We start from the raw sequence: 27486 nt of genomic DNA on the forward strand, positions 1-27486 counted from the left end.
TTTCTTTTCGTATTTCAGTCGGCGGAAAGATATTTTTTTCAACTTAATAGAGGGTGACACCAGATTTATTTAGGCTGGAGGAACAGCCAGCCCCTGAGTACATGAAGTAATACCGTGCAAACCACAGCACAGGTGCCTCCGTTGTCTCAGGCAGCTGACTTTTGGAAAGAGCAAGAGGGCTTAAACATCAGAAAATATTCTTACTCGCCAGACGTCACAGCCCCTGGAACGGGGCTGAGCGAAAACGTTGTGGCAAAGCCAACGTGCAAATCGAAGCCGGTGATTTCGGCTAAGGGCTTGGGTTTGGGAGGCTTCACGGCTTCATCTCCAAAGCCCCGATTTGAAACCACGGTGCGCAGCATGTGCGTGAGGCTTCACGCTTTCCTCTGAAACCCAGGCCCGCCAATGCATCTCTGGATGCAACTGGGGGGTCTTAGAATCTTCTCTAAAGAACCGAACTAAGCCATGGAACTCCAACTGGAAGCCCTGCTCCTACCCAGAGAAGCGTAAGTTCCATTGAAAGGTTCGGGGAAAAAGATGAGAGGTGGGGAAATGCTCGCCGGCCCAGGACCTTAGGTGCTCGGTTTAAGCCCCCACCACAGTCTCCCAACGGGACTGTCGCTTCGGAGGGAAACCTCCATGGTTGGAAATGTAGCCCTTTCTGCTCTATTAATATAGGATGCTGGTGGCTGTGAACGAAATTCTCCAAAAGAGAGGTGGGGGGGTTCTCACTGTGAAGGTAAACTGCACTTTTTTTTTTTTTTCCCACCTGGGAAAGAAGAAAGAAGACATTTGCCAGGGCACCATTCTGTCCATGCAAAACCTTTCCTATGGACCCCAAACAAAAGCTGGAAAAACAAGCCTGATGGGTCTCCCCCCACCCCACCCCCCACCCCCGCCACCCCGACCATTTCAAGGCTAGAAATCAAAGAATTTTTCCAATCCCAGGATTAGCGAGGAACCGAGAGCGAAAACGTGAGGGAGAGAAAAAAAGAGAAACATGTTTAAGAGAGTCTAGCTCACGACCTTCAGACACCAGCGCTGGAGAACGGAGTCGGCGGCTGTCACCCCCGCGTCCCCGCACCCCAGGACTGCAGCCGCAGGGGGAGCGCCTCCACCCGCCCCGGATGCGAGGGGAAGGCTGCCAGGAGGTGGTGCCCACACGCCAGGTGAACTCCACGGGGGACGTCGCCACCGCCCACCTCCGCTGTCCCAGTTTTCTCTGTTGTCTCTGCGCAGCCCGGCGCCTGAGGTTACTGGGTAATTCATCCCCCCGCGCGCCAGCCAGTTAAGCCTTAGGCCTTTTTTAATGGCCTCAGGTGTGAGTACCAGCGAGCCCCGTGGAGTAGCGTTGGCCCGGCCGAGATCACAGGGAGCCGGGTGCCGGTGGTCCCTGCGCGCCAGGGCCCCACGCCCAGGCTGCTGACTGCGCCCCAGTCCCCACCCCCCACCTCCAGGTGGCGGGGAGGCCGAGGAGCCTGCCTGTGTGAAGAGAACTCAGAGGTGCCCTGGGACAAGGAGCCAGCTTAAAATAAGGCAGTGGAGACATTCACCTGTGCTTAAGGACCTGCTCGGTAAACGGCGAATTCCTCAGATACCCCAAATCGCGGGCAGAGCCGGAGGAGGATGAACCGCTTGAAGGAGAGGGGAAGGGAAGAGGGTGTAGGTCGGGAGGATTTCTGCAGAGCCTGCGGTTGGGGGGTAGGTGCTAACCAGGGAAGGTAATTCTGCAAAATTGGAACACAGGCAACGTATCTGTAGGCAACTCTGACAAAGGGCACAATCTAGGAAATTGAATAGGGATTTGTCCCCTGTCTCTCAGCCTACTGACCCACTTTCCTTGGGCTACATCTCCCCAGATCCCTGCCCCTCGCTGAATCTTCCTGTTAACCAATAGGGAGGAAAGAGTAGGTCTGGGGATCACAACGTAGACGGAATAAGCAACAGGGGCCTGCTTGACAGTTTTTTGAGACAGAGAGAGACTCAGGTCTCTCTTTTGCCCGGAAAATCCTTTCTGAGCCATTCCCCCTGTGCATCTGCACACCCACACCAAGATATCCCCTGCTCCCCGTCAAGGGCCTGAAGTTCGTATCTTTGGTTAAAGCACTGAAAACATCTGCATCTAAAAAAAAAAAAATGTGTGTGCTACTTTGGAAGGAGAATCCTTTGATCCATTCTTAGTTGTTAAAGTTGTGGCACAAAGAGTTTTCTCGGGGTATCCGGCCAGTTACTCGAACGAGGCACAGGTAAGTGAGTTAAGTACGTATTGACGATAAGTCCCGGGGTGAGAGATACTGTCTAGTTGGAGTGCCACCAAAAGAAGCACACACACACACACACACACACACACACCCCACACTTTGAGACACGCACACTCTACGATTTTGGCCAGGATTGGACTTAGATGTCAGAAGCCCAGGTTGCCCGCTCATAATCTTGTCCCATCCGCTGGCGTGGCCATGAGGACATCCAGTCTGATCGTTGGCTGCTACACTCTCCAAATGTGAGTGCACGCCCGTGAGCGGCTGCACCAGCGCCAGCTCCAGCATCAGGCACCCTTAGGTCTGACTCCTAACATTGCCCCCTCCTGACTCAACCACTTGAATTCGAGTTCGGCTCTCTCACCGGAGCAGCTATGCGACCGCAGGCAAATCATCTGCCCTCCCGGGGTCTCTCCTTCCTCATCTACGATCTGAGCTCGGTCACATCCCACAGCCCGTGGAAAGCGCTCGGCACGGTGCCGGGCACATCGGGTCAGGACACGCTCCATGAAAGTGAACTATCTTTACTTCACTATCAATCGCTTTTCCTGCTCTGAGCTTCCGCTTCCTTATCTGTAAAGTGGCGACGATCATATGTACGTTTACAGGAGCACTGCGAGGTCTGCAAGAAACAGACGTGGAGCGTGGAGCGCCCGTGCCTGACCGAGCGAGGAAGTGTTCAGCACATGATGGTTGTGATGCTGAGGATTGAGATGAGGGGGGAGGAGGAGGGGGAGGATTTTGATGTTAGTGCCCCTGGAGCCAAGCCAGGAAATTCACAGCCATCAGCCCTAAACACCCACTCCCAGCAAAGGTTGACCTCCCCCCGGAAGCTCCCGTCCCCCGCAGCTGGGCCTGGATGGCCTCAGGAGCTGGCGCTCTCTCTCTCTCTCTCTCTCTCTCTCTCTCACCAGATTGCTTCTCCTTTGCCAAACGGGTTTTAAGCCACAATAGCAAAGAGCAAGCGATCCGGTCTGCAAATGCATAGAAAAGAACCCGAATTCAGGGGCTCTCCCATATTTACTCGTGCCTTCCTTTCCCCCTTTTTTCTAAGCTCTGATGTGAGGTGGTGTCTTGGAGAATTGACTCATCTGCCCGTATTTGTTCATTACAGCTGTTGCTAGGAAGTTATTATGTAAATGGCTCTGCTTCTCACTCTCCATTATGCTTTTTCTCTTATTATTGTGAGATGGAATTAAGTGCCAGCCCTGTGCTGAGTTTTCATTAGACCCTTTCCATACTCTTCCGTATTTTTCTCTCTGGCGTTATCAGTCACTTTAGAAGTTAATCCTTTTATATTTTAAGGACTTTAAAGAAGATATAAAACCTCTCGAGGATCCTGGGGGAGGGGCTGGATTTCAAAGCGGCTTGAGCTCTCCCTGTTCATTGTGTCAATAGTTACGCCTGGCTTTTTTAATTTTCAAAATTCAAATTAAAACATCATCATGCTCCTATAAGCTTCACTACCTCTAATAATCAAAGAGCAAGTTTCGGCTTGACACACGGATAAGGCAGTGCTGAGCCACATTCATGACCGTCCCCTCCACTGGATTAGGTAATCAGGTTTAATAAAGATGAAAATCTTTCAAGAAGAAAGGAAAAAGCAAACCCTAGTCCTAAAAGTGGGTGTTTTTCTGTTTGTTTGTTTGTTCGTTTAATTAAGACATTACTACAAAATCCATTTTGGAAAACATAGGACTAGGTGGCTGTTCTATTTCTTGCCACATTCCGAAAGATATTTGTTACATGTTCCAAAGTGCAGAGTCAATATAATTTTTACCCCCCGAAGGGACACCAAACATATATGAAGATTTCAAAACCAGCCCAGCAGGCTTTCCAGCAGATGGAAAGTGAAGTTGCACATTTCATTTCGGTTACCTGCCTCTAAATCATTGATTTTTGTAGAAATGTCACACCGTGCTTGAAGAGAAGTCTCTCTTTCTCCATAAACATACAGCGGACTTCGCAGAAAATGCCAACATTTTCAGTTAAGAGAGCAAGCTTCAGAAAAGCCCATGAAATTCAACTCACTCTCCCATCTTAGGCACACAATACCCAGCGACTTCAATTACACACCACCTTTCATCCCTACATGTCAGGAGCAGTTTTAAGCCTAAAACAAGCAGTGAATTGGCCTCACCCTGCTGAAAACTTGTGGGAAGAACAGTGGGGATCAACTACTTACTCTTTAGTTTCAATACACCGAGGAAAAAGGGTCAGACTTATTGCTTGAGGTAATAAGGCCAAAGCTGTAAGGGGTAAAAAGACTACAGGTTTACACCTGTAGTTTTATTTTTCACGATGCTTTAACCTTCCGGCCAAATCTTCAAAGACGAGAACCAGCATTCTAACATAAAAACACAGGTTCAAATTCAGTACCCCGCCCAAACGATCTACATTCAGCCTAATTTTCTGCTACTAAGAAAGGGCAAAAAGAAAGAGGAGGTGGAGAAAAACTGTCACAGAGGATTGTCACAAGTCTAGATGTCCCCAGCAGAAGTAAGGTCACATCGCAGAGAACGCTGAGTTCACAGAGGGGAAATTGAGGAAAACACAAGGAAATGACATGTGGATTTCATTTAATTCCCGATTCAAACTTTAAAAAAGGAAAGAAAAAAAAAATCAGGGAAACAAGTGTAGTACTGGGCATTAGATGATACCCATTATGGTTAATTTTTTAATTTTGTTAGTAACATGAGAGAAAATGGCCATTGTTTCTTTTTTGTTTAAGTTCATTTATTTTGAGAGAGAGACTGAATGTGTGGGAGGGGCAGAGAGAGAGGGAGAGAGAGGCAATCCCAAGCAGGCTCTGCACTGTCAGGGCCGAGCCCGACATGGGTCTCAAACTCAAGGAACTGTGAGATCATGACCTGAGCCAAAACCAGGAGTCAGACCTTCAACCAACTGAGCCATCCAGGCGCCCCGAAAATGGCCATGTTTTTAAGAGCTGCATATTCACGTATGTATGGGTGAAATGAGAACTGGCTGGGATTTATTTTAAAACACTTAAGCAAAAATGAAAAGAAGTGAATGGAGGAAACAAGAAAGGGAAACTCTGGACAACTGAATCTGAGTCAAGGGCATATGAGGACTCATTATTACTGTTCTCATTATTAAGACATTCGTGTATGTTTGAAAATCTTCACAATGAATACTTAATGGAGTTCCCCTTACTCAAAAAGGTTGCAGATCCATAAACCAGGGGTCTAAGAGTTTCCTGGGCGTTCATCTGGCGGAGGGAGAAAGAGACAGCTCACTAACTAAGCTCCACTTAAAGAGCCCTGAGGTCTCGGGCATTAGGGTAAAGATGATCGATGATCTTTGGGCAAGAAGACTACCCCTCTCAGGAAGCGTGTTGACTGATTATGACTTCTCTCTCCCTAGAGGCTGAGCTCAATGTTTTTATTAACCTAGTGACACATAAAGGAAAAAAAAAAAGTTGGGGAAGCCCATTAATTATGGCTAACTGTAGCACAAAGCTCAATGCGGAAGTGGATAAGACAGGCTGTAGGGGTGGAGACGGGTGGTATTTCATAAATGCACCAAAGTGAGGGAGGTGCCATATTAGAAGGAACAGTGGGATGCAGAGGGGTGCCGTCTACCTGCAGGATCAGGAGGGGTTTCCTAAAGTGACTTTTAAGATGACGCTTCAGCATCTCCCTGTCCTCGCTGCTGCACCTGTTCACTATTTGTAGCGTATGTCGGTCATCGACAAGTACTTATTGAATGTTATTGAGCTCTCTTGCCACTGTCCTCAAAGATGGCCAGTAGCTCAACTTAGGTGCAAGATGAAATCCAAGTTCTTCAGCCAGTCATTCGGGGCCCATCACGGCCACACCCCTCCTCTGCAGTGTGTCCGGCCTCACCTCCTCCCAAGCCGTCCCAGTAAGCCCCATCTCTCCAAACCTCCTCCAACCCTGATCACTCAACATATCCAGGATGCACCTGTGCCTGGCCCTAAAGAAGGAGGAAAAGAGATGAATGTAGGTGCCTGAGAGAGGGGCAGGAGGGGTACTATCATCAGCCACAGGCAGGGGTGGGGGTCATCAAGAGGGAGATCAACGGCCTCTGCTACTGACCCTAACCAATAAGTAGGGAAATCTGTCAATCGTTAAGAAAAATATTGGGTCTCTGCATCCAAATAAAATCTTCAATAATGGCACTGCGACGACCCTACTTGGAGAAGGGCTTTCCACACCATCTCTTAAAACAAAATTTTTGTTTAACATTTATTTATTTTTTGAGAGACAGAGAATGAGCAGGAGAGGGGCACAGAGAGAGGGAGTCACAGAATCCAAAGCAGGCTCCAGGCTCTGAGCAGTCAGCACGGAGCCCAACACAGGGCTTGAACTCATGAACCGTTTTGTTGTTGTTGTTGTCGTTGTTGTTGTTGTTGTTTTCCCACAGCCTCGCTTAAATGAGGAGTTTCTAAGTAATCACATAGAGGTGAGTTTATGTCCTTCATGTCCCAAATACCGTCTTGGTTTGCATTCCTCCAGAAACGAATGTCAATGTATGGGTTTGAGTACAAGGTGGTGCTTTAGGAGGTAAGCGTGGACGTATAGGCGAAGGAGGTACGGGACACAGGGGAGGAAATAAGCCAATAAGAGCGTGTTGTGACGCAAGGTACAACAGCGGGCCATTGGACTTAATCCCACTGGAGAGCTCAGACACAGTCCATGGAGCCCATGCTGAGAGGGAACCCGCCCCCCAGGGGGCAGGAGCCCAGACACTCCTCCGCCACGTCTAGTCAGTCACTGACTGAGAACCTAGGGGAGGGGAGAGTCACGCCTGCCCCGCTCCCCATGCATGGCCTCATAGCTCTGGCAGACAATGAGCTGCAAGTGTGGGAGAGGGAAGCGGGGCTCCCACGCCTAGAAATTGTAAGTGCTGCAAGGATATGAGCAGTTTCCTGATGCACGTGCCCAGGTTTAGACATACACCCCCATATACAAGTCTGTGAAGTCACGTTCGTAAAAATCCCAAAGATGGGAAAAAGCGCCACAATGAGTTAACCAGGGTGTTTGATGAAGTTCATCTTTGCAAATCATCTTTGTGTAGCAGGAGTCATCAAACTAAAGACTGCAAGCCAGCCAAAGCTGGCCTGTTTCCATAAATAAAGTTTTATCCGAACACGGTCACGTATGTTCGCTTACCATTGCTGCCTGTGTGCTATGTCGGAGTAGAGTGGTTGTCACAGAAACCAAGTGGCCTGCAAAGCCAAAAACATTTACTGTCTGGCCCTTTATGGGAAACACTTTTGTTTCCCTGTTAGCCTTTTTTCTCTGAACCATCACGTAGGACGTCCAGAAGCAACCTCACTTCCCCTGAATAGTCCTTTTACCCCTAAAGAAATGGCTTCCAAATTTGTGTGTCTGTCATTCCATATCCATTCTCCAATATGTCTCACACTACACTGCACTGTCCATATTCACCTTTGTATCTAGCTCAACACCGCCACCAGAACCGAGTTTTATTCACATTTAGATGCCTAACATCTAGATATTCAACAAATGCATATTTAAATAAAATGAATTCATTTGGGGGATTTGAGCTCCCTGGTCATCGATCTAGTCCGGGTTGGGTTCCAGAAAATGCAGACAACTTGCTCAAGATCACATACATGGCCAGCATCAGACCCAGGTAGGTCCTCTTGTTCCCCAGTCTAGGGTTGTCTGTTATATACGGACACGATCAGGCCGCATTACTGCCCTTGAGACACACGTGCTCCCTTTAACACATGGCATTTTCCGAGAAGCAACTCAAGGTGATGACTTTATACCTTCTCTGCTTGACCTGGATTACTATACCTAGCGGTCGCCTGGTCCACACAAGCCTCACAGCGTCCGTGACCATGATCTACATCTCTGAAAACCGTCCTCCATCTACTAACCATTGTTCCCAAGATCAAACCTCGAAAGTCTCTCACGAGGCTCCGTGACCCGTTATCTTTCAAAACCACCTTAGGTGTCAGTAATAGATCTTTCACTTTCTGAAGAGGTAAATCAAAGCTTTGGACATAACCAGCAAAAAAATGGCTTTTCATTGTTTCTGCCTATTATAACCACAAGTGTTCAGATGGCACCTTTCAGAGCTGCTGAAACAGTAAACAATAACAGAACATCTTTACTGCCTGATAACGAGAAGCGACTTACCTTCATCAAAATAAATCTCAGCAGATTTCAACACCCTTGGAAAAAGCCGGAGGAAAAAAGAAAAAGAAAAACGTTAGTGAAATGATATTTTATTTATATCTTTTATTTATGTCCTGCTTTTTAAAAATAGGCATCACACACCCTAAATACAGGCAAAAGCTGCATCCAACCAGTTAAGGAAATTTGTTACCTGCTTAGCGATTTTTTTTTAATGTAATTCAGAAAAAGTTAAGCCAAGCTACAGATGAAAGCCTTTGCCGCAAACTGCCTATCAGCCCTAGTCCATCTGAGGCCTGCCTGCAGAACCAAAGGAGGAATTTGGTTTTTTTTTTAATATTCATGTCAACATAAATTTAAGAGCTATTTTTCTCTCTTCAGGAAAGATAAGGCTTAATTTCTAGGATTTCCAAAAATAACTGCCTCTCCCCTCTTCATGTCAGAATCCTGCCTCGAAATCCTATCTTTTTTAAGATGGCCAAGATCTATGTCAAATCTCTTAAAGGCAATGCTTTGCATTCGATAGATATTTAAAGACGCTTTTAGACTTGTTTCATATGTTTAGACAACAATTCACGGTAGGACACAATGAGGGGGAACCACAGTTGGAAAAGCGATCTAGCTCGATGCGAAGGTAGAGGTGAAGTCCATCGTGGGCCACACCAGCATATCTCCACTTTGCAGACGAGGAGAACATAGCCCTGAAATGTTCGGTGCCTTCCCCAGATCGCAATGAGCACGGAAAAATGATGAAGTGTAGACCTTCTACCTTCAGGTATGAGCCCTTTCTTTGGCCTGAGGCTGACATCTGTGCCCAATGGTGCTAACTTCTCTTAATTATACTCTTCGTGCATTTCATAAATTTTAATTCAAATGAAAAGAGTGAGAACAGACAGGTAAACTAGTCACGTCAAGCAGCGTAAGGTTATCGCAAAAGTTACAAGACGACGTGGCTGACCGTGACCGACACCTGTAGGCAAGTCTTCTGTTCTGTGGCAGGTTTGCTACACTTCTTCAGGCTCTTGGTCCAGATTTGGCAAGAGAATAATCGGAAGAGGACTGCATCAAGTTTGAGAGGTTAACGTTATCAAGTTCAGACTCCCGTCCAACGTGATTGCTTACTTCTGCCCCAGCCCCCCACCCCCCCCTCATGGCGCATGGGATCTGCGATCATTTGAGGACCCACCCATGATGCTGATTAACCTGAAACACAATGTTTACAGGAAAAATTATAATCTCAAAGTGCACTTAAAATCATTCAATCTAGTGCCACTCTCTGGACAATGGGTAAGCTAATATTTCAAGATAAGTGTATGGAGAAATTTATCTATCCTAGGAGAAAAAAAAAAAGTACAATATCCCCGTGGGAATTTTTGTCTCTCCCTATATATCTGTCTTTGGAAAAAGATTTTTATCTGTAGGATTGAAAACAAGAAAAGATACCCAGGCATTAATAAGGATAGGCAGAATCCAGTGTTATTCATTTAGCTACAAATAGTAGCCCCTGAGAAAATGATCCATTCAAATAATAATCTCTTAAAATGATATTTGACTATTATATACCCGATGTGATTTGTGTTGAATTTAATTATCTAAATTTAAAATACAAGAGACATCTAAAGCCATTATTTCATTTGGAGTTGAATGAAGTAAGTCATTTGGAAGTACGGTTTAATTTTTTAAAGTCATAGCATAACTAAGGGAGATGTCTCAGTCTATTTCTACTCTGGAAACACACAAGAGCAGCCTGCGACGCTTAATTGTAAAGTGCGATCTTCTAAAGGAGCAAAATTAAGTAGTCGGATGTATTTGCTACATTAAGGCAAAACGAAAACTACTATGATTAGAGCAGTTTGAGAAAAATGGATGTAAAATACTTTCCGTTTAAATTATAGCAACGGCTACAATTAAAAGAGCACTTTGCTACTTGCTGGATGGCAGGAAGATTGTTTTCTTATGCAGTTTGGCGTTTGGGTTTTTTCTGTTGTTGTTGTTTTTTTTTTTTTTTTTTTTCATGCAGCCCTGCTCCGGCCCATCTCCAGGCTTCCTGAATGGCTCTCCTGAGAAGCAGGGGCCTCTGCAGAGCTCCCTGAAAAGGCCACAGGAAAAAAAGAGGCTCGGAAAATCTAATCATGGCCAAAAAGGAACCAGACACAGGAATGAAAGCGTCAGTCAAATTCAGTTCACAGAGGGGTGGCCTCAGCTGCTGTCTGTGATCAGTCGCAAATGGCTGTGCTGGCCTCCTGAAGGTGGAGAAAGCTTAACAGGCTGTTGCTGAGAAAGGCGACTGTCTTTTTTAAAAGCTCTTATTAGTTCTAAAAATAGGGACAATATTTATTGTGTATTGCAACATATGGGTAGAAGACCATCAAAGACTGAACTGCATAGACCAAAACCCAAACCCATTCCGCACCCCAGTGACAGGGGGCTGTGTTCTCACGGACGTTTCCGTCAATTTCCACACATACGACAGGAGATCACACCGGGCCTACTCTTCCTTTTTCTTTTTTTTTTTTTTAATGTTTATTTTCTTTTTGAGAGAGAGTGACAGAGCATGAGTGGGGGAGGAGCAGAGAGAAAGGGAGACACAGAATCCGAAACAGGATCCGGGCTCCGAGCTGTCAGCACAGAGCCCGACGCAGGGCCTGAACCCACAAACTGCAAGATCGTGACCTGAGCCGAAGTCGGACGCTGAACCGCCTGAGCCGCCCAGGTGCCCTGCACACCAGCTTGTGCAGCCTTACCTTTCCCCCACTCCGTGTGAAGTCCAGCGGTGGATAGAAAAGTGGAGAGGGACTTTTACTTGGTGCTAAGAGCCGGTCTCTACCATGTTTCCCAAGTTTCTCTGATAATATAAATTACCTGAGCAATTATTTAAAACACAGACAAGCAGACTCTCTCCTCTGAAGAGGCTGACGTTTTACCTCATGAGTGGGGCCTTTCGATCCATATTTTTGCCCAGAGCTTCGGTTATCTCCTATAATTGGGTGGTTCGGCAAGCTGTGTTCTGTGCGGTCGGGCAAAATCAGGATTCATCTCATCCTAAAGAATAGAAGGGAGGGGTGTGGACGGAGATAACTTGGAAGGAACACGCAAAGAAATAGGCGAGCCCTAAGAGATATCCTGCCTCACTTTTTATTTCTGTGTAGACCAGGAGAGAAGGGGGGACCATTACTCTACTTTTTTTTAGATTTCTTACGAGCTCTCTGATTTGTCATTTTATACTATACCTAGCTCTCTCCCTGTAGTTATCAGCAAGACAACAGCTTTTATTTATTATTTTTTTAAAGAGAGAGTGTGTGAGCACAAGTAGGGGGGAGAAAGAGAGAGAGAGAGAGAGAGAGAGAGAGAGAGAGAGAGAGAGAATCTTAAGCAGACTCCACACTCAGCACAGAGCCCGATGTGGGGATCACGACCTGAGCCAAAATTGAGTCTGATGCTCATCCGACTGAGCCACCCAAGCACCCCTGCCAACAGCTTTATATACTCAAGAAAGGGGAGTCTGAATAATTAAGAGTAGTAGACGGCGTATCCTCTTTTGTGGAGGACCCAGAATAAAGAGGTACCTGCGTTCTGAGGTCAGCGGAGAGAGAGGAAGTACAGGTGAGGGGCCCAAATGCAATTCTGGGAATTTGTGCCCTGACAGAAATTCCAGAAAGTTCTTGCAACTGGAGTGCCTTGGAGAGGAAAACAGTGATGGAACCTGTTCTCACTGCTCTTCATTTTGATGTAAAAGTGATGCGAAGCCCCAGGAATCTCCCAGCCACCCTCACTGTCCTGGGGCCTCTCCTGAGACGAGCAGAGAGCAAGCTTCCCGACCACATTTTGTGAGCCGACTGTGCTTCTGGAGGACCTGACCGTCTCCGCCGTGGAAGATGCCAAGCATCTATGTTTCCTACAATCTAAATATCGCCCACTTGCCAGATGTTTCACCTAAACTTATACATGAAGGTCTCTCTTTCCCTTGTTATTGATGTAGGTGGCTGCACACACCCCCTTTCAAGCCTGAGGGCCTAGGATATAACTCATTTTACGATAAAAAGGAATATCTGTTCATTTCAGCAGTTGCTGCTGCAAGGATATATTTCCAACACATTTGTGGTGAATGATCACACTATATGACAGAGTCAAATTGATATGTGAAGTTCCCAGAATAGTGAGCAATTAATACAGAATGTACTACAAATCACTGGGGCTCGGGCTCAAGATGGAGTGCTGTTTCCATACACCTAGAAATGAATCTGTATGCCAGATGCGCTAAGGAAAATGCACTAATGGTCCTGGGCTGGATCACTTAGCCATGTACAACCGAGTAATGTTAATAATGGCACCCAGAACACGGCAGTGAAGCACTGGAGAGGCAGACAAAATCCAGAGTTCGGGCACCTTTTCCCCCATGAAGGTCAGTGTTTGAGGAACATGCTGGAATCCCATGGACTGCCCCAGACCCCAAGTTGTAAGAGGGCTCACCTTCAGAGAAAAGACTTGGTGCTTTTATTAAAGCCCCACGGGATGGTTCACTTAACAGTCACCTGTCTCGTGTTTTTAAATCTGTAAATAGGTCACCTTTTAAATAGAGTTCACTATTTATCTAGAAACGCTGCTTCCTTCAGCATCTATTCTGTCTATGCCACTGCCCAAGCCTAGCAGGATTAGACACACAGCTAAAGGAAAGTGGCATCATTTTATATTAAGTAATGATTGCTTAAAATGATTATTTGGAAGTTAATCAGTACTGGCTTATGACCTCAGTTCACATAATAGTGATTTAATACATATCCTGAAGGAAAAAATACTCACTTCTCAAGAGTTTAACCTACTCCCACGACATAACTCATACCTTTAAATAATCCGGTTAGATACTTGTGGTTAACTGTAATGAATAATCAAGTAACTATCTCCTCTCAATGACAAGACATAATTATTATGAATTCCAACACTGAAAAATAAAATGTAATAGACTAAAGATGCACATATATACCACATAGTATTTGCAGTTATACTGGTCATATAAATTATCATTTTTAAAGTAATGGTTTTTCTATATATGAAATGAATTTATTAGAGGATATGAAATATGTTAAAATTGAAAAAACAGTTACAAAAGATATCAATATGATCTTAATCATATTGCTTTTTTCTATGTTTTCCATCCTTAAGAAAAATCACCATCATTTTGACATGTCTGTTTAATCATTTCACCTTAAATAGAATATAATAATGAAAAAATTATACAGTATATTTTCAATTCACATTAACATTATTGAAAAGAATATTACATGCCACTTAAGTGTTAATAGATTTTCAGCTACATTTGTTCTTTATAATTACAAAGTAATACGTGCTCATTGAAGAAATGTTAGGAGAGAAAAACAGAAAATAACAAAGAAGAAAAAAACAATCTCCCATAATCCTCACCCAGAGGTAACTGTTACTAATATTTTAGATCCCAGGCAACCCGTGAATTTGGAGAGGAAAAAAAATACATTTATGTACCCTTACTGAAATTTTGCACTTCCTTTAACCATCAATGTAGACGGCAAACCACAGTAGCATTAGAAGATAGGGAATCTTAATAAAAACAGAGAGTGGGGGGCAAAAAAAGAATTGGAATTTCTAAAACTGAAAAATACAATATCTGAAATTAAAAATTCACTGGATAGCCTTAATAGCAAATTGGACACTGAAGAAGAAAAGATCAATGAACCTGAAACTAGGCCAAATAGAAATTATAAGTCAAGTAATATTAGCAATGCCTGTGATCTTATCATCAATAAGAATCCCATCACATTTATTGCAAATGTCTTAATATTTATACTCAACAATAGTTTGAGATTACACTATTAGGCCCATCACTAAATCACATATGAAATAAGATCTGTCTATAGATACATGACATACAACATAGCCGGCCCACTGTTAGTCAACTCTGCACCTTGTGGTGGTTTAGCCACCAAGAAGGGAACTAGCAGGTTTTCATAATTGGAATTAAACTCAAATAGCTTTGATGATAGACTTCCAGTTTGGGCCGTGATAGAGGAATGAGTATCAGACTTACTCAGCCACTGTAAACAGCCACTAAACTTCACAAATTGTATGAAGCAAATAATTTCAAACATTGGCACTACAAATCACAAGGCTGTGATCCATGAAAAAAGGGAAGTACAAGAGATCAACTTCACATCTACCCCAGTTTTCTGCCTGGAAGCACTTGACAAAGTGCAGCACATGAAAGTAAAACCAAAACAGAGATTGGTGGTCTCACTGGAAAAAGGAAACAGATATCTGCTTGGGGTTACTGCGGCCGCCAGAATTTGCAGGTCAGGAGAAGGCGAAAAGTGAAGGATTCCCAGAAATCTGCATGGGGTCACTGTGAGTCTTCAAACAAAACGATGCAGTGCGTGCTCACTGAAAGACTTCAGAAAGCCTAGCATATGGGGAGGTCCAACCAAGATTCTGGAGGTTTTATCATGGTATGACATGGGACATTGACCGAGCAAAGTGGAGATCCCAAGATGGACACCCTGGGCATTCACTTATGAAAGTTCACACTTTAAGAGCGCTTCTGCTCTGTATTAAACTAAGCCTCTTAACTCACTGCTTGACAGAACAAAAGCTAATATTCCTTATAAGTAAAGGACATAATCCACACTATCGATAGGTTAGCATATACAATGCCCAGCAGATAATCAAAAAGCACTAGATATATGGAAATGCAAGAAAATGTGATTCATAATCCTTGGTAGAAAAAAACATTGATATAAACAGTCTCAGAGATGACATAGCTATTAGAATTATCAGATAAAAATTGTAAAACAGGTTTGTAAATATGTTGAGATATTTAAAAGAAAATATGAACAAATGACTCCATGGATAAGGGATCTAAACTGAGAAAGGGAAAATATTTGAAACAATTAAATGGAATTTCCAGAACTAAAAAATAAAAGATCTGAAGTCAAATATTCATTGCATGGAATTAAAAGCAGATTTGACATTGCAGAATATATTGGTGAACTTGAAGACAAATATGGAACCAAGGAAACTGAAGCACAGAGAGAAAATAGACTAAATGAAAATGGACAGACCCTTATAGTATGTGGAATAATATCAAAAAATCTAACATATATGTAATTGGAACTTAAAACAATGAAGGAAAAATTGAGATACAAAAAATTAAGAAAATACAGCAGAATTTTTTCCATTTTTTTTTCCAAATTTCAAATGTACAGAACCAAAAAAAATCAGTGAAACCCAATAACCCATACAAAAATTCCACACAAAGATACATAATATTCAAAGTGCTGGAAACCAAAAATAAGAGAAAATCACAAATGCAGACAAACCAAAAAGAAAAAAAAAAAAGACACCTTCTATACAAAAGAACAACAAAAAAAATGAATGCAGTCTCATCAGACATGCAAAGCAGGAAGACAATACGATGGCATCTTTAAAGTGGTAAAGGGAAAAAAGTTATTAAACTAGAATTCTACATTCAGCATAAATGTTCTTCAAAAATGAAAGCGAAATAAAGACCTTATGAGCTAAACAAAACCTGAAAGAATTAGTTAACAGGAGACCTCCAGAATGGGATTAAAGGAATTTCTTCAGGCTACAGGAAAATTGTATAAGACAGAAACAGGTTCACCTGATGGAAGGAAGAATGCCAGAAATTGTAAATATATGGTTAAATATAAAAGACTCTTTATTGTCTCTTAATTCCTTTAAATGAAAATTTCCTGTTTAAAGAAAAAATAATAACAAAGTTATTGGCATACCACATGCCTCTGGGAGGCATACCACACAGAAAAGTAAAATGTGTGGGAACAGTATCACAAAGGATTGGAGGGTATAAAACTATATGGTTGTTAAGTTCTTACATAACACATAATGACACACAAAGTGATTAAATATTAATGCAAGCTAGACTATGATAAATAAAAGATGTGTATTATAATCCCTTCAGCAAATACTAATAGATAGAACAAAGTCATTGTGATAGGTGAAATAACAGCTCCCAAAAGATGTACAGACCCTAATCCCCAGAACCTGTGAATACGTAATCTCTCACGGAAAAGGTGACTTAGCAGATAACGATTAAATTAAAGATGTGGAGATCAGGAAATTATCGCGTTTTATCTAGGTGGACCTAATGCAATCCCAAAGGTCCTTATAAGTGAAAGAGGGCCAGAAAATGAGATGTGGTAATGGAAGCAGAGGTCAGAGTGACATAATAGCTGGTTTTGTAGATGGAAAGGAGCAATGATCCACAGAATATGGGCAGCCTCGAAAAGCTGGAAAATGCAAGAATGTGGGTTCTCCCCTCAAGTCTACAGAAGAAATGTAGCCATCTTAATTTTAGACTTTTGACTTCTAAAACTATAAAATAAATTTACATTGTTTTAGGCCACTACATCTATTGTAATTTGCTATATCAGCAATAGGAAATTAAAACAGTAATTAAGCTGAAAAGCGAATAGAAGAGATAAAATGGGATATGAAAAATATTAACTTTCAAAGGGCAAGAAAGAGCAAAAATGGAACAAAAAATAAATGGAGAAAACAAATATCAATAACTTTCAAAGGATTCAAATCGTACAAAGTATGTTCTCTAACCACAAAGCAATTAATCTTAAATCAGTTTTAAAAAGCGAGAAGTCCCTCAAGTGTTTGGACTTAGTGCGATATACTTCTAAGCAACCAATGAGTCAAAGAAGAAATCACAAGGGAATTAGAAAACATTTCATATTGAACATTAACGTAAATCTAACATATTGAATTGTATGAGATACAGCTAAAGCAGTGCTTAGAGGAAAAACTATAGCTTTAGATGCTTATATGATAAAAGAAGAAAGGTTTAAAATTAGTGATTTAGATTTTCACCTTAAGAATCCAGAAAGCAATGAGGAATTTAAACCCAAGATAAATAGGATAAAATCATAAAGATCAGAGCACAAATAAATAAAATGAAAAACAGTAGAAAAACTAACAAAATCAAAAGGTTTTTTCTTTAAGAATATTAGTAAGGGGCACCTGGGTCGTTTAGTCAGTTAAGCAACTGACCCTTGCTTTCGGCTCAGGGCATGATCTCCAAGTTTGTGAGTTTGAGCCTCGCCTCAAGCTCCATGCTGACAGTGTGGAACCTGCTTGGGATTCTCTCTCTCTCCCAGTCTCTCTCTCTGCCCCTCCCCTGCTCATGCGCTCTCCCTCTCTTTCTCAAAATAAGTAAATAAATAGTAAAGATAAAAATATTAGTAAAATTGATTTATCCCTAGTGTGACTGACAATAAAGAGAGAAAGAAAAAACACAATTGACAGCTTCTAATAAAGTTCAACGTAAATTTACCCTGTGACCTAGAAATTCAACTCCTAGATATTTACTCAAGCAAAATTAAAATGTATTTCCACAAAAAGACATATATAAGGCTGATAATAGCAGCATTATTCATAAGAATAGCCAAGAACTGGAAATAACCCAAAAAGTCCATCAACAGGAGAATGGATAAACAACACGTGTATAAAGAAATACTACTTGGCAATACATAAGAATGTATATCATCTATCAGCTGATAGACAAAATAGTATAGACAGAGCTCAAAAACAAGAAGCAAAATAAACCACATATAAAACAGTACATACAACATGACTCCATTTGTATAAAGTACAAAAATAGACAAAAAGTAAGCTTTTTGTCCACCCAATAAGGGGTTAATGTCCAAAGTATGCAAGAAACTCTTGCATCTCAATAGCTATATAGATAGATGATAGATAGATATAGATATAGATATAAATATAGATACAGATATAGATCTCACAGTTAAAAAATGGACCAAGGACCTGAATAGACATTTTTTTCCAAAGAAGATAGAAATGGCCATTAGGCACATGAAAAGATGCTCAACATCACAAAGCATCAGGGAAATGCAAATCAAAACCACAATGAGATAGCACCCCATAGCTGTTAAAATGAAAAACATAAAAGTTAACAAGTCTTGTCGAGGATATAGAGAAAAGGGAACCCTTTTATACTGCTGGTAGGAATGTGAATCGGTATAGCTATTATAGAAAACAGTATGGAGTTTCCTCAAAAAATTAATAATAGAACAATATCACTTGTAAGTATATAACCAAAGGAAATGAAGTCATTTCCCAAAGAGATATCTGTATCTCTGTGTTTACTGCACCATTATTTAAAACCACTTACATATAGAAACAACTCAAGTGTCTATCCACGGAAAGAAAATCCGACATTTATATTTATGATATATATACAAGGAAATCCTGCTATTTGCAACAACAGGGTTGAACTTGGAGGGCATTATGCTAAGTGACATAAGCCAAACGGAGAAAAATAAACACAGGATGGTATCATTTATATGGGGAATCTAAAAAAAATTTTTTTAAGTTGAATTTGTAGAAGCAGAGTAGAACAGTAGTTGCCAGGGCCTAGGAAAGTGAGGGGTGGGGGGTAAGGGGAGATGTCAGTCAAAGAGTACAAACTTCCAATTTTAAGTGAATAAGTTCTGAGCATCTAATGTACAGTATGTTAATTACAGCTAATAATACTGTATTGTATACTTGAAATTTGCTAAGAGACTAGACCTTGAGAGTTCTTACCCCCCCCACACACACACAAGTATGTAAGATGATAGATATATTAACTGACTTGATTATTGTATTCATTTCACTATGTATATGCATATCAATTCGCCACATCGTACACTTTAAACATGTTACAATTTTGTCAATTATACCTCAGTAAGGCTGGAAACTGGGGGAAGAAGCTATGGCAATACTCCAGGTTTGCACACATCTGCTTCTCCTCGATTGTAAACTGTTAGCAGGCAGGGATCATGTTTAGCTCACCTTAATACCCTTTAGTGGGTATGAATCAAAATGAGTTGACTATCCTAGAAGGATCTAGAAGCATCTATCAGTCTGGGATGGTCAGACAATAGTGAGGGATGATCCTACGATATAATGGGGGAAAACACACACTTGGAAGCATGACAGACCCTGGGTCGAATCTTCACTGCTTTCTACCAGGTTGCCGACCCTTTCTGAGATTCAGTTGCCTTGTTTGTGAAAGGATTGGTGACGCACCTAAGTCACACGACTGTTGCTGGATTAATGAAGTGCCAGCACAGTGCTTGATCATGGTGTCCAGTACACGAGAGGGTCTAATAAACCCTTTCAGATATCAGTTTCCTCATGTTTTGGCTAAGATGGTTTCTGAGGTCCCCCTTAGTCTTGAGTCCTTGAGTCTAAAAATGTTCAGTCAGTCAACAAACGTCTTCACTTCTATGCTAAAGACTGAAGATATAAAAGGAACAAAACATATTTTCTGACTCTCAAGGAAATTATGGTCCCATGGAAAGGGGAAAATAGTAAACGCCGGCAGAGAAGTGGATAAAAGGTGGCAATAAGAAACAATAAAGACAATGAGAGATGTGCTGTTCCACACAGCACAGGACTCTTCCAGTCCTGTTTTATGGATTAACTAGAACAAACCTATGACACAGCCAGTGGAAGGGCAAGACTGGGTCCAGTCCTAACTTCTGGCTCTAATGGGTCCTGAGATCTAATGTGACTCAACGGCTCACGCATCGCCTTGACATTCACCGCAACGTACCACACTTGGTTACGCCTGCTGCGGTAACCCAAGTTTGTAGAAGCCAATTATTGGCCAAAAAGATCTGCACAGTTTTGCATGGATAGAGGGGCTGCAAACAGTACTTCCGACATGCATTTACACACAAAAGAAGCAGAGAAAAGGTCATTATGGGAAAGATTAATGTTGATTTTCCTGGCTTTGCTTGGGTTTAAAAATCGGAAGCTTAACTCTTCATTAACACAGGTGATTAAGCTGATCACACCATTATAACCAGTAATCGGTCAGATGGCTTGATGAGACTAATTTATTGTCATTATTCTGACATGTATTTCTTACACACAGCACCAAAAAAAGGAGAGCTTGTGTTTGTAAGTCCACAGTCCCTCATTAGAAATTCATCAGAAACTCCCTCGTCAGAGACTCAAAACCAGTGTCAGATGGTTTTGAGATTCAGAAATCTTGGGACTTGAGAAGGGTAGTTTGGTACATATACCTTTCAGTATGTGACAGTCCTAGCAGGATCTGGGAAGGCATTCATTCTGTAATCAAACGGCAAGACGCATGAATTGTCGCATTAAGCAGGATAAATAAAGATGATGAAGGGCCTTATGTCCACTCTGGCCAGGTTTTGCTGCCCAATGAGTTCAGGTCAGCTCGGATTTTGCAGCCTGCAACAAAACACTTTGGGTTTTCAGAGCTTTTAGGATTTTAGAATTATGAATAAGGAATTACGGACTGTATTAATTTTTGTAGAGAACAATGGGCTAACTCTTATCTAAAACTTCCATTGATATAACTAGGTTATACACATGATCCATAGCCAGAATGATGATCAGAACTCTTTTTCACTGAAAGCTATGGGCACTTGCAGAAAAGGGAAGAAGGGTATCCGTATCATTACTTGCGCTCATGCCCACAGCAGACAAAACTAATTAGCCACTGCTTTTTCTGAGTCTGGAGCAGGGGGTTGGCAAATTATGGCCGGTGGGCCATTTCCAGCTACTATTCATTTTTGTAAATAAAGTTTTATTGGAACACACCCACACCCTTTGGTTTACCTATTACTTTTATGCTACAACAGCAAAGTTGAATAAGTGCAACAGAGACTCCATGGTTCTAAAAGTCGAAAATATTTACCATACGATCATTTGTAAAAACAATTTCCTGGCTCCTGGTAGCCTCGTGATCCTTACCCCAGGGCCCTAGTTAACTTCCTACCAACAGATTAGAGGGGACAGTTAAGATGAAACCTGTCTCCCTCCCTGTCAGAGTGGGTCAAAATTATTCATAGCAGCCTCCATCACTATATGATGTGCGATTTCCCTTTTTAAGGGGATGCAATGATTCCAACTGTTTTAAGATTCACTGGGAAAATTCATTAATGCCAATAATTATACTGTATACCTCTGTGGCATGATATATCTAAATATCTCAAGTCTCCATAGCCACAAACAGAATTGTTGCCATTTTAAACAGGATGAGAAATATAGGACAAGAAAGCTTCGTTTTCATCAGAAACGAACGGCACAAGATCCATTTCATTTGGCATTTAAAAATAAGTAAAGTGATGACTCTGATGTTTCTCCCACAGCTTATCTTAGGATATGGTACCTTATTACCGGAAGGTGGGTTATGAGCTGAGCAGTAGAGGAAATGGTCCTAGTATTAGATTCCCCTCGAAGTGAGGCATGAATTATCTTGACAAAATATAGCTCAACATCAGTGGCTAATAGCTGGCCTATTCAAGTTTGTGTCAACATGAAAGAGCTTTTCATCTTGTCTCTGTTTTTATTCAACGTAACAACACGGTGGGAACCTGTAGGGTTAATTACAACCTAATGAATGAATGGATGTTCTTCACATAACCTAGAGCTATTTCCACACATAATTCACTCTCCAAGGCCACTCTGCTGACCGGCCATCCACCAACCAACACAAATGCCAATACTTGGAGAAATACGATGCCCTCACTGAATGACGACGCACACAGCCTTCCCGCTTACTGTGTGCACAGCTCTGTGCTACCCACTGTGGAGAATTTCTGGAAGTATGGCCCTTCCTTCCTGGCCCCAGTGTCTTACAACGTAATTGGGAAAGCAAGGCACACGCTCATAAAAATTAAACAGTCATAAAGAGCTAAATAATACCAGGTAATTTGTGATCATGTGCCAAACTTCGGGACAACTTTTCAAACACTTCAACATAAATCACACTGTAACAAGAGTTCAAAACTGTCTGGAAAATCCTTCTCATCTAATATCATTAATGCATGTTTCAAACGGTGAGATTTCTATTTATTTTGACAACTCTTCCCCGTGTCAGGATGTAGCAAGCAAGTTTGAAAAGATGAATAGACAGGAACTTGACAACCTAATTTTATATGAATTTTGGAAATATTTATGGGAGAATTTTTTATCCTATTTACTATACATTCTCACAGAGAATCTTGGAGTCTCCGAATATTATAGCTTGAGATGGTTTAAATGTGGGAAATACCACGCTTTCATTTTCAAATGTGGAAATGAAGGACTAGAGATTTCAGGCGGCTTCCCCATCATAAGTGGCAAACTCGCCCTCGTTGCTGGTCTAACTCCAAACTGGGTAGGGGGTGGAGGAAGGGTGGGCTACAACCCTGGATCATGTAATATTGCAATAATCTTCCTGGTAGGAAAAGGCCCTGGGTAGGTCCAGGGCTTCTTCAGAAAATTCAAGATAAGAACTGAAAACTAGCTGGGGTTTTCAGGTTGCAGGACAGCTAACACTATTCTGAAGGCAGAGCATCTACAACCGATTTCAATTTCCAAAGGAGGATAGAATCACGGTGGGCAGGCTAGAAAGCAGGGTCTGGATTCATGGCGCCCTTTTCTATGGACAAAACTTAATAAAAAGGGGGGGTGGATTTTCTTACCATGGAGAGAAAAGTCGTTCCCCAACAAGTACCAGTATTTAGAGTGACCAGCCATTTTAGCTCTCCTAAAACTCTCCCAGTTTGGCACTGGAAGTCCTGCATCCTGAGAAATCCATCAGTCCCATGCAAACCAGGATGGTTGGTCACCCTAGAAGGGGAGCATTGTACCAACACATGAGGACACTCATTGGGTTTGGAGCTGGGCAGACAGCTACTACCTCCTAATGGTCCTCTCTGAGGTTGAGTGCATTCAGGAAAGTCCCCTACTCTACACACTCTAAAACGGATGACTTTTCCAATTAAGGTGTTCAACCTTCTCACTAACAAACTCTCACTCCACAGCCAGTCCACATCCGGGCACTCACTGTTAGACAAGTCGGCCAAATCGCGCAAGAAAACACTCTGTTTGGCAATAATCTTTACCTGATTCAACCTAGGATTTTTTTTTCTTTTTTTAACAAGTTTAATGTGGAAGAAGGAGATATCTTTGCTTCTCTTTCTACTATTTCTTGTTTCAACGGTACCTTTGTCAAAATGTGTGCGATTACCCAGTGACAAGCACAATGTAAGTCCTTATAGGTACTTTTTCCTTAAAGTTACTCAATATCTTAGAAACTTTATTTTTAGTAAAGTGCTTTTAAGAAGAGGATTTGGAGGCAAAAGTATCGAATGCATGGGTGAGAACAATTCAGTTCTGTGCTCTGTAAGGCTGGCCTCTTTCCACGGCCAGCTCCTTCCTGGGGCCATCCCCATCTCTATCAGTCCGCACTATGGAAACACAAGCCAGTTTACTGGCTTAAACCCAACATCGCCACAGAGGAAACTCTTCTTCCCTAAGAAATAAGACCCTGCATGCCAAAGCCCAATGAAAATGGGAAAATGGCATTTGACTCGTCCACTCACTATGGTTGACCATACAGGTTGGTCTAGGTAAGATTTCTGGTCCCATCTCTACAACCATCTGTCTGGTTAGGAGGAGCATTTGACCTGCTTCAGTTTGGGCCTTTAGAAAGCAAGATTGCTCAACTAGAATGATCTCTAACTTTTTTCCTAGCCACAAAAAAAACACTGAAAATATTTCTATATCTTTGCTTTAACTCATAGGATCCAGATTTGGCTTCCTTAATGATGCAGACAATTTTAGAGTGTTCCTCTCTCTAGGTGGGATCTAGACCCTATGCAAGATGTTGTATACATTACCAATTGTATACATTGGTAAACAAGCAACAAGGCCCCCCTCAGAAGACCCCCTCACATTTCACAGTCTTATAGGAGAAAGGCAATAAATAAGAACACAAACAAGGTGTTTTGAACTAAAGTGGCCACACCCAGCACATGAAAGGGAAATAATGAGGAGTTCAAGGTGTTCCCATCTGATGACTTGCATTTTTCCGGTGAGGTGTGAGGTAAAGTCACCAACTAAGTGTGCACTGGAGAGAGGTGGGAGAGAAGAGCGGAGACAGAGAAACCCATCCCTTAAGGGGACACGGAGCTTGCAGAGAAGTGTGTTCAGATGGCCCAGGAGAGGGAACCTTCCTGAGGTCTGAAACCAAGAATTTAAAAGGAACTCAGTCTGCTCAGTTGTGCTTTCCTCTGACTAGGCTCTAGAACTCAGATGCAAGCAGAACAAGGCAGATAGCTGGGTTCATCAGGGCAGTGGTTCTCAGACTTGCCTGGGCATGAGAACCATCTAGGAGCTTATAAAAAAAAATACTGAGACTCAGCCTCCTCCTTCAAAGACTGATTCTGTTGTTCCACAGTGGGGCCCAGGCATAGGTAATTTTGAAGGCTCTCTGGTGTGGTTAAAGTGCTTTGGTTACAGGCTTCGAAAAGAGAGTAGGATAGCCAGAAGAAGAAAATGTCTGCAAGACCTTCATACTGATTGAGCAAGGGGCCTAGGCTAGACAAAAAATGAAGGGAAGCTGAAGGGAGTTAATGCAATTAGGGGGTTCAGTGGACCACAATGAGGTCAAGGGATGATTATACTGGGGGTTCCTTGAACAGTTAGCTAGAAGGACAAAAACCTTTAGTAGGAGCACGATATTACCATTTCATATATTTAGGGGATTCTTCTAAAGCTGTTATGGTGAAGGAATCTAAGATGTGGCCATGGGAGGGGGTGGCTAGCCAACATTGAAAAAAGCAAAACACTGCCGACGAGAAGGTGAAAAACTGAGAGGCCAGGATGTGGTGTAGACCATCCACCTGGGAGCTGAGATTGCCAAGAATCATCACAGGAGTTGGGGTGTAGCGAAGGACTCTGAACTCTGAATTAGGTCCACAATAAATGAGAGAAGGTGAGAGAATGGACAAGGACACAATCAGTGTCCCAGAGCCAGCAGGGCTGGGTTATTCTAGGAAACCGGGTTGGGACGGAGGGCCTCCAGGGGGCCAGAAGGCCTGAACCGGGCAGTAAGCAGGCCTCAGACACATGGGCTGAGCTCAGGGTCTAATCTGAGGAAGAAGAGAGGATTTATATGTCCAGTTACAGCATTCCCACCTCCCCCCACCCCCCCACCCCGGCAACTCTGGACTCATGGAGTCACAGGTGCACTCAACATCCACACTGGACATCTAGCAGCCGTCTCAGTGGAACATGTCCAGAACTGAGCTCCACATGACCCCCTCCTTGCCTGCTCCTGTAAAGCCTTCCCAGCTCAGTTAGAGGCACTTCTGTCCTTCCCATCAACTACCACCTCAACTCTCCTCTTTCTCTCGCTTCCCACCCGCACTTTTCCCCACCCCACTGCCAGCCAGCATTGTTGCTCTCTTAGTCATAGCAGCAGACTCCAAATTACTCTCCTCGCTTTTGCTCTTAGCCCCCTACCATCTGTTCTTAACCCGGCAGCCAGAGCGGTGCTTTTAAAATAAAGCCTCATAGCCACGGATGATAACAAGCTTGGCTGCTGAGGACCCCTACCAACTCTGAAGCCAGCTAATGGAGCCGCCCAAAGTCCCTGTTGCTACATCTTTTCCCCACAGCTGGAGCCATTGCGGTGGTGAGACCTGCCCCGAGAACCCCAGTCACTGCTCTGCCCCACTCTCTGGCACTCTGGCATTGGGATGTCATAGTGCCTCACAATCTATAGGACTGGAGAGCTGCCACCACTCCGACAGTTCAACATATGGCTTTAATGGTTCATCACCAGGGCCATGCTGTTGATGTTAACCATCCCCCGCAATGAGTCAGGGCTTTAAGCTACCGTCCCCATGGTATGCACCTTGCTTCCTGAGCCCAAACCACCAGTGCACTCTGTCATCCCAGACCCATGCTACTAAGGCACGACCCTCCTCTGGAGCCTTAGTCACTGCAGTGAGTCCCAGAGACCCAGGGCCCTGTTCCATGAAAGACCCACACATACCTACACGTCGGACACCAGGGACAACAAGTGCAGGCACTGTAGTAGTTCAGAGCGCATCTGACCCCAGAACCCTGGGTCTACTGCCATTCTGAGTGCAGACACACAAGACCCAGAACCAAGAGGAACCCCCTCCATTCGAACTTTCTCCCACAGGCAAAGAAGGAGAACAGGAGGACTCCGGCGACCTTTACCTTCAAGGACCCCAATAGCCCTAGCCACCACTGGGATCTTTGTAGTCTTGGTCACAGAAGAACTCACCGTCTTCGTTGACACTGACCTAAGCTGATGGAGTTACATGGAGACTATGCTATTGTGCCCTCCCAGGAATGAGAGATGCTACACTGTGCCTAGCTAGCACACCCACATCTACCTTTAGGTGAAAGTCTTTCTCCACCAAAGCCATGTCGAAAAAGCCTGGAGGAGGTGACTCCTCCCACAAAGGCACAGACATCAATGCAAAGCCATTGGAAACTCAGAAAACGTGAGGAAACATAACACCACCAAAAGGACACAATAAGTTTTTAGTTACTGACCTCAAAGAAATAGAGATCTGAAAAAGAATTCAAAGTAATTACTTTAAGGAATCTCAGTTTAATTCAAGGGAACACAGCCAATTCAATGAATTCAAGAGAACAGTGTGTGAACAAAACAAGAAGTTCGACAAAAAGATAGAAATCGTTAAAAAAAAAAAAACCCAGAAATTCTGAAACCGAAGCAATACAATGAATGAAATGAAAAATGCAATATGGATTTCAATAGCAGGCTCAAGTAGAAGACGGAATCTGCAAATTTGAGAACAGATCTCTTGATATTATCCATTCAGAGGAGAAGAAAGAAATAAGAGTGAAAAAGGGGGCCCCTGGGTGGCTTAGTCAGGCATCCGACACTTGATTCCATCTCAGGTCATGAGCTCGCAGTTGTGAGATCCAGCCCCACGTTGGGTTCCACACTGAGCATGGATCCTCCCTGGGATTCTCTCTCTCCCTCTCTCTCTGCCCCTCCCCCATCTCTCTCTTTCTTTGGCAAAATAAATAAATAAGCTTAAAAAAGTGTTTTTAAAGAGTGAAAAAAGCCTATGTTGATTATGGGATAATGCCAAGCACAACAGTATTTGCATACTGAAAGTCCTAGAAGACAAAAGAGAGAAGAAAGAAAGAAAGAAAGAAAGAAAGAAAGAAAGAAAGAAAGAAAG

This window comes from Panthera uncia (assembly GCF_023721935.1).
Source record: "Panthera uncia isolate 11264 chromosome B2 unlocalized genomic scaffold, Puncia_PCG_1.0 HiC_scaffold_24, whole genome shotgun sequence".
Lineage (NCBI taxonomy): Eukaryota > Metazoa > Chordata > Mammalia > Carnivora > Felidae > Panthera > Panthera uncia.